General features: G+C 63.1%; 1 non-coding gene across 1 annotated transcript; it reads left to right on the top strand.

Moving 5' to 3' along the window:
- The first annotated feature begins 491 nt into the window (after nucleotides 1-491).
- On the top strand, nucleotides 492-610 carry LOC142862188 (5S ribosomal RNA). Its single transcript, XR_012913275.1, has one exon. It is a non-coding gene; the product is annotated as a 5S ribosomal RNA (ribosomal RNA).
- The last annotated feature ends 7,931 nt before the right edge of the window (nucleotides 611-8,541 follow it).

The following is an 8,541-nucleotide window of genomic DNA, read 5'->3' as shown; positions in this document are numbered from 1 at the left end:
GCGGCAGCCCACCCACAGGGTGGGGGGCGCAGCTGAAAGGGGTTGTCGGGGAGGGCGGCCCCTGCCTGGGGTCAAAGGGCGGGCGACCCGCGCGTGCGCAATCGGCGGCGGCGGCGGCGGCGGCGGCGGCCACGAGCTGGGGGTGGGCCAGGCGAGGAGAGGAAGGGGGCTGGAAGGTCTCCACCTTGGCGAGTCCAGCCGTGGAGGCGCATCTTGTGTGAGTGTGAGTGAGTGAGTGTGAGTGTGAGTGTGTGTGTGTGTGTGTGTGTGTGTATAGAGAGACAGCCCCCCACCCCGGCCCGCCGCTCCCTGCCCGCCCCGCCCCACCCCGCCTGTCACCCCCGTCCCTCGGAGCCCGCCGGACCCGGCCGGTGAACTCAACAGGCCCGCCCGGTGCGGGTCAGCGCCGGCGCGGGGCCTGGGGCGGGAGGAGGCGGCGGGGAAGCGCAGAGAGGCTCGGCTTCTTGAGCGGGGCAGGGGCGCCCTCCGCCGTCTAGGGCCACACCACCCTGAACGCGCCCGATCTCGTCTGGTCTCGGAAGCTAAGCAGGGTCGGGCCTGGTTAGTACTTGGATGGGAGACCGCCTGGGAATACCGGGTGCCGTAGGCTTCTTTTTTTTTTTTTTTTTTTTTTTTTTTTGCCTCTTGTTCTGTCCCCTCTCTGGGAGCGAGGCGGCGGCCCGGGGCGGGGGTCACCCCCACCCTCAGCGCCCGCCGCGGTGCCTGGCGCCCCAGCCCGCACCGTGGGGCCTCCTCTTGTCCCAAGCCGCGACACCGCCGTCACGCGGCAGCATGCGTGGCTTCTGGACTGTCATGTCTCAGACCAAAGGTCTGGCACCCTGTCTGACCGTCCCCCATGGGTGTGTGGACACACGCAGATCGACACAGCGCACGGCCTGCCCATCTCCCATGGGTGTGTGGAAACAGCTAGATCCACACAGAGCCCTGCCTTCCTGTCACCCATGGGTGAGTGGACACAGCCTGATCCACACTGCGCCCTGCCTGCCTGTGTCCCTTTGGTGTGTGGACACAGCCAGTTCCACACTGCGCCCTGACTGCCCGTCTCCCGTGGGTGAGTTTACACAGTCACATCCACACTGCGCCCTGTCCGCCTGTCTCTGCTGGGTGTGTGGACACAAGAAGTTCCACACAGCGCACTGCCACCCGTCTCCCGTGGGTGAGGGGACACAATAAATCCACACGGCGCCCAGCCAACATGTCTCCCATGGGTGAGTAGACACAGCCACGTCCACACAGCGTCCTGCCTACCCGTCTGTTTGATGTGTGGACACAGCAAGTTCCACACTGCTCCCTGTCTGCCCGTGTCCCGTGGATGTGTGGACAATGACAGTTCCACACATAGCCCAGCCTGCATGTCACCCATGGGTGAGTGGATACAGCCAGATCCACACTGTGCCCTGCCTGCCCTTCTCCCGTGGGTGAGTGGACACAGCCAGATCCACACGGCAAACAGCCTGCCCGTCTCCCATGGTTCAGTGGACACAGCCACATCCAAACTGCGCCTGACTGACCGTCTCCCTTGGTTTTTTGGACACAGCCACATCCACACGACGCCCTGCCTGCCCGTCTCCCGTGAGTAAGTGGACACAGCCAGTTCCACACAGAGCCCTGCCTGCCCATCTCCCTTTGGTGAGTGGACACCTCCACATCCGTACTGCGCCCTGCATGCCCGTCTCCCATGGGTGAGTGGACACAGCCAGTTCCACACTGCGCCTAGCCTGCCCGTCACCCATGGGTGAGTGGACACAGCTAGATCCACACTGCGCCCGGCCTGCACGTCTACTGTGCTTGTGTGGACACAGTCAGTTCCACACAGAGCACTGCCTGACCGTCTCCCGTAGGTGTGTGGACATAGCCAGTTCCACACTGCGCTCTGCCTTCTCGTCACCCATGCGTGAGTGGACACAGCCAGATGCACACTGCGCCCTGCATGCCCCTCTCCCGTTTGTGTGTGGACACAGCCAGATCCACACGGCTCCCAGCCTGCCCGTCTCCCGTGGGTGTGTTGACACAGCCACATCCACACAGCACCCTGCTTGACCGTCTCCCGTGGGTGAGTAGACACAGCCAGTTCCACACTGCGCCCTGCCTGCCCGTCTCCCGTGGGTGAGTGGAGACAGCCACATCTACACATGCCCTGCCTGCCCGTCTCTGGTGGGTGTGTGGACACATCCATTTCCACACTGCGTCCTGCTTGCCCGTCACCCATGGGTGAGTGATCACAGCCAGATCCACACTGCACCCTGCCTGCCCATCTTCCGTGGGTGAGTGGACACAGCCAGTTCCACACTGCGCCCTGCCTGCCCGTCACCCATTGGAGATTGGACAAGCCAGATCCACACTGCACCCTGCCTGTCCTTCTCCCGTGGTTGAGTGGACACAGCCAGTTCCACACTGCACCCTGCCTGCCAGTCTCCTGTGGGTGAGTGGAGATAGCCACATCCACACAGCGCCCTGCCTGCCCGTCTCTTGTGGGTGTGTGTACACAGCCATTTCGACACTGCGCCCTGCTTGCCCGTCAACCATGTGTGAGTGGACACAGCCAGATCCACACAGCACCCTGCCTGCCCGTCTCCGGTGGGTGTGTGGACACAGCCATATCCACACAGCGCCCTGCCTGCCCGTCTCCCATGGGTGAATGGACACAGACAGATCCACACAGCGCCCTGCATGCCCGTCTCCGGTGGGTGTGTGGACACAGCCAGATCCACACAGCGCCCTGATGCCCGTCTCCCATGGGTGATTGGACACAGCCAGATCCACACAGCGCCCTGCCTGCCCGTCTCTGGTGGGTGTGTGGACACAGCCAGATCCACACAGCGCCCTGCCTGCCCATCTCCCATGAGTGTGTCGACACAACCATATCCACACGGCGCCCAGCCTGCCCGAATCCCGTGGGTGAGTGGACACAGCCACATCCACACAGCACCCTTTCTGACCATCTCCCATGGATGTGTGGACACAGCATGTTCCACACAGCGCCCTGCCTGCCCGTCTGCCGTGGGTGAGTGGACACAGCCAGATCCACATAGCGCCCTCCCTGCCCGTCTCCGTGAGTGTGTGTACACGGCAACATCCACACGGCGCCCAGCCTGCCCGTCTCCCGTGCGTGAGTGGACACAGCCACATCCACACAGCCCCCTGCCTGCCCGTCTACCGTGGGTGAGTAGACACAGCCAGATCCACACAGTGCTGCGACCTGCCTGCCCGTCTCCCGTATGTTAGTGGACATAGCCAGATCCACACAGTGCCCTGCCTGCCCGTCTCTCATGAGTGTGTCGACACAACCAGATCCACACGGCGCCCAGCCTGCACGTCTCCCATGGGTGTGTGGACACAGCCAGATACACACAGCGCCCTGCCTGCCCGTCTCCCGTGGGTGAGTGGACACAGCCAGATCCACACTGCACCCTGCCTGCCCGTCTCCCATGGGTTAGTGGACACAGCCAGATACACACAGTGCCCTGCCTGCCCGTCTCCCATGGGTATGTGGACACGGCCAGAACCACACTGCACTCTGCATGCCCGTCTCCCGTGGGTGTGTGGACACAGCGAGTTCCACACAGAACCCTGCCTGGCAGTCTCCCATGGGTGTATGCACACAGCCGGATCCACACGACGCCCAGCCTGCCCGTCTCCCATGGGTGTGTGGACACAGTCAGATGCACACGGCACCCAGCCTGCCCGTCTTCAGTGAGTGAGTGGACACAGCCAGATCTACACTGCGCCCTGCCTGCCCATCTACTGTGGGTGTGTGGTCACAGCCAGTTGCACACAGAGCCCTGCCTGCCCGTCTCCGGTGCGTGTGTGGACACAGCCAGTTCCACACTGCGCCCTGCCTGCCCATCTCCCGTAGGTGAGTAGACACTACCATTTCCACACTACGCCCTGCCTGCCAATCTTCCGTGGCTGAGTGGAGACAGGCACATCCACACAGAGTCCTGCCTGCCCGTCTCTGGTGGTGGTTGTGGACACTGCCAGTTCCAAACTGCGCCCTGCCTGCCAGTCACAGATGTGTGATTGGACACAGCCACATCCACACTGCGCCCTGCCTGCCAGTCTCCCGTGGGTGTGTGGATACGGCAAGATCCACACTGCGCCCTTCCTGCCCGTCTCCCGTGTGTGAGTGGGCACAGCCACATCTATACTCCACCCTGCCTGCCCGTCACCCATGGGTGAGTGGACATAGCCAGTTCCACACTGCGCCCTGCCTGTCTGTCTCGTGGGTGAGTGGACACAGCCAGTTCCACACAGCGCCCTACCTGACGTCTCAGGTGGTTGTGTGGACACAGCAAGTTCCACACTGCACCCTGCCTGCCCGTCTCCCGTGGGTGAGTGGACACAGCCACATTCACACTGCGCCCTGCCTGCCAGTCTCCCGTGGGTGAGTGGACACAGCTAGTTCCACACAGAGCCCTTCCTGCCCGTCTCCCTTGGGTGAGTGGACACAGCCACTTCTACACTCTGCCCTGCCTGCCCGTCTACTGTAGGTGAGTGGACACAGCCACATCCACATGCGACATTCCTGTACATCTCCCGTGGATGAGAGGACACAGACAGTTCCACACTGCGACCTACTTGCCCGTCTGACTTGGGTGTGTGAACACGGCAAGATCCACACTGTGCCCTGCCTGCCTGTCTCCCGTGGGTGAGTGGACACAGCCTGTTACACACTGTGCCCTACCTGCCCGTCTCCCGTGGGTGTGTGGACACGGCCAGATCCACACAGCGCCCTGCCTGCCCATCTCCCGTGGGTGAGTGGACACAGACACATTCACACTGCGCCGTGCCTGCCCGTCTCCCATGGGTGTGTGGACACAGCAAGATCCACTCTGCGCCCTGCCTGTCCATCTCCCGTGGGTGAGTGGACACAGCCAGATCCACACTGCACCTTGCCTGCCCGTCTCCCGTGGGTGAGTGGACACAGCCAGATCCGCATTGCGCCCTGCCTGCCCATCTGCCGTGGGTGAGTGGACACAGCCAGATCCGCACTGCGCCCTGCCTGCCCGTCTGCCGTGGGTGAGTGGACACAGCCAGATCCGCACTGCGCCCTGCCTGCCCGTCTGCCATGGGTCAGTGGACATAGCCAGATACACACAGCACCCTCTTTACCCGTCTCTCATGGGTGAGTGGACACAGCCAGATCCGCACTGCGCCCTGCCTGCCCGTCTGCCGTGGGTCAGTGGACATAGCCAGATACACACAGCACCCTCTCTGCCCGTCTCCCGTGGGTGAATGGACACAGCCAGATCCTCACTGCGCCTTGCCTGCCCGTCTGCCTTGGGTGAGTGGACACAGCCAGATCCGCACGGCGCCCTGCCTGCCCGTCTGCCGTGGGTCAGTGGACATAGCCAGATCCACACAGCACCCTCTCTGCCCATCTCCCGTGGGTGAGTGTACACAGCCAGATCCACACTGAGCCCTCAATGCCCGTTTCCCGTGGGTCAGTGGGCACAACCAGATCCACACTGCGCCCTCATGCCCGTCTCCCGTGGGTGAGTGGACACAGCCAGATCCACACTGCGCCCTCACTGCCCATCTCCCTTAGGTGAGTGGACACAGCCAGATCAACACGGCGCCCTCACTGCCCGTCTACCTTAGGTGAGTGGACACAGCCAGATCCACACTGCGCCCTCACTGCCCGTCTCCCTTGGGTGAGTGGACACAGCCAGATCCCCACTGCGCCCTCACTGCCCGTCTCCCGTGGGTGAGTAGACAAAGCCAGATCCGCACTGCGCCCTGCCTGCCGGTCTGCCGTGGTTGAGTGGACACAGCCAGATCCGCACTGCGCCCTGCTTACCCGTCTGCCATGGTTCAGTGGACACAGCTATATCCACACAGCACCCTCTCTGCCCGTCTCCCTTGGGTGAGTGGACATAGCCAGATCCACACTGCGCTCTCACTGCCCGTCTCCCGTGGGAGTGTGAACACAGCCAATTCCACACTGTGCCCTGCCTGCCCGTCAACCGTGGATGAGTGGACACAGCCAGATCCACACTGTGCACTCACTGTCCATCTCCCGTGAGTGAGTGGACACAGCCAGATCCACACTGAGCCGTCACTGCCCGTCTCCCGTGAGTGAGTGGACACAGCCAGATCCACACTGAGCTCTCACTTCTCGTCTCCCGTGAGTGAGTGGACACAGCCAGATCCACACTGCGCCCTACCTGCCCGTATGCCGTGGGTGAGTGGACACAGCCAGGACCGCACTGCGCCCTGCCTGACCATCTGCCGTGGGTGAGTGGACACAGCCAGATCCGCACTGTGCCCTGCCAGCCCGTCTGCCGTGGGTCAGTGGACATAGCCAGATCCACACAGCACCCTCTCTGCCCGTCTCCCGTGGGTGAGTGGAAACAGCCAGATCCACACTGTGCCCTCACTGCCCGTCTCACGTTGGTGAGTGGACACAGCCAGATCCGCACTGCGCCCTGCCTACCCATATGCCGTCGGGCCAGTGGACACAGCCAGATCCACACAGCACCCTCTGTGCCCGTCTCCCGTGGGTGAGTGGACACAGCCAGATCCACACTGTGCCCGGCCTGCCCGTCTGCCGTGGGTCAGTGGACATAGCCAGATCCACACAGCACCCTCTCTGCCCGTCTCCCGTGCGTGAGTGTACACAGCGAGATCCACACTGCGCACTCAATGTCCGTTTCCCGTGAGACAGTGGACACAACCAGATCCACACTGCGCCCTCACTGCCCGTCTCCGGTGGGTGAGTGGATACAGCCAGATCCGCACTGCGCCCTGCCTGCCCGTCTGCCGTGGGTCAGTGGACATAGCCAGATCCACACAGCACCCTCTCTGCCCGTCTCCCGTGGATGAGTGGACACAGCCAGATCCACACTGCGCCCTGCCTGCCCGTCTCCCGTGGGTGAGTGGACACAGCCAGATCCACACTGCGCCCTGCCTGCCCGTCTCCCATGGGTTAGTGGACACAGCCAGATCCGCACTGCGCCCTGCCTGCCCGTCTGCCGTGGGTGAGTGGATACAGCCAGATCCGCACTGCGCCCTGCCTGCCCGTCTGCCGTGGGTCAGTGGACATAGCCAGATCCACACAGCACACTCTCTGCCTGTCTCCTGTGGATGAGTGGACACAGCCAGATCCACACTGCGCCCTGCCTGCCCGTCTCCCGTTAGTGAGTGGACACAGCCAGTTCTGCACTGCGCCCTGCCTGCACGTCTGCCGTGGGTGAGTGGATACAAACAGATCCACACTGCGCCCTGCCTGCCCGTCTGCCGTGGGTCAGTGGACATAGCAAGATCCACACAGCACCCTCTCTGCCCGTCTCCCGTGGGTGAATGGCCACAGCGAGATCCACACTGCGCCTTGCCTGCCCGTCTGCCGTGGGTCAGTGGACATAGCCAGATCCACACAGCACCCTCTCTGCCCGTCTCCCGTGGATGAGTGGACATAGCCAGATCCACACGGTGCACTCACTGCCCGTCTCCCGTGAGTGAGTGGACACAACCAGATCCACACTGAGCCCTCACTGCCCATCTCCCGTGAGTGAGTGGACACAGCCAGATCCACACTGAGCTCTCACTCTCGTCTCCCATGAGTGAGTGGACACAGCCAGATCCACACTGAGCCCTCACTGCCCGTCTCCCGTGGGTGAGTGGACACAGACAGATCCACACTGCGCCCTCATTGCCCGTCTCCCGTGGGTGTGTGGACACAGCCAGATCCACACTGTGCCCTGCCTGCACGTCTTCCGTAGGTCAGTGGACATAGCCAGATTCACAGCACCCTCTCTGACCGTCTCCTGTGGGTGAGTGGACACAGACAGATCCACACTGCGCCCTCCCTGCCCGTATCCTGTGGGTAGTGGACACAGCCAGATCCGCACTTCGCCCAGCCTGCCCGTCTGCCGAGAGTGAGTGGACACAGCCAGATCCGCATTGCGCCCTGCCTGCCCGTCTCCCGTGGGTGAGTGGACACAGCCAGATCCGCACTGCGCCCTGCCTGCCCGTGTGCCGTGGGTCAGTGGACATAGCCAGATCCACACAGCACCCTCTCTGCCCGTCTCCCGTGGGTGAGTGGACACAGCCAGATCCACACTGCGCCCTTTCTGCCCGTATCCTGTGGGTAGTGGACACAGCCAGATCTGCACTGCGCCCAGCCTGCCTGTCTGCCGTGGGTGAGTGGACACAGCCAGATCCGCACTGCGCCCTGCCTGCCCGTCTCCCGTGGGTAGTGGACACAGCCAGATCTGCACTTCGCCCAGTCTGCCCGTCTGCCGTGGGTGAGTGGACACAGCCAGATCCGCACTGCGCCCAGCCTGCCCGAATGCCGGGTGTCAGTGGACATAGCCAGATCCACACAGCACCCTCTCTTCCCGTCTCCCGGGGGTGAGTGGACACAGCCAGATCCACACTGCGCCTTGCCTGCCCGTCTCCCGTGGGTGAGTGGACACAGCCAAATCCGCACTGCGCTCTGCCTGCCCGTCTGCCTTAGGTGAGTGGACACAGCCAGATCCGCACTGCGTCCTGCCTGCTCGTCTGCGGTGGGTCAGTGGA

This window comes from Microcebus murinus, chromosome 18 (genome assembly GCF_040939455.1).
Source record: "Microcebus murinus isolate Inina chromosome 18, M.murinus_Inina_mat1.0, whole genome shotgun sequence".
Classification (NCBI taxonomy): domain Eukaryota; kingdom Metazoa; phylum Chordata; class Mammalia; order Primates; family Cheirogaleidae; genus Microcebus; species Microcebus murinus.
The sequence above is the reverse complement of the archived record's forward strand: the minus strand, read 5'-3'. Positions and strand labels throughout refer to the sequence as shown.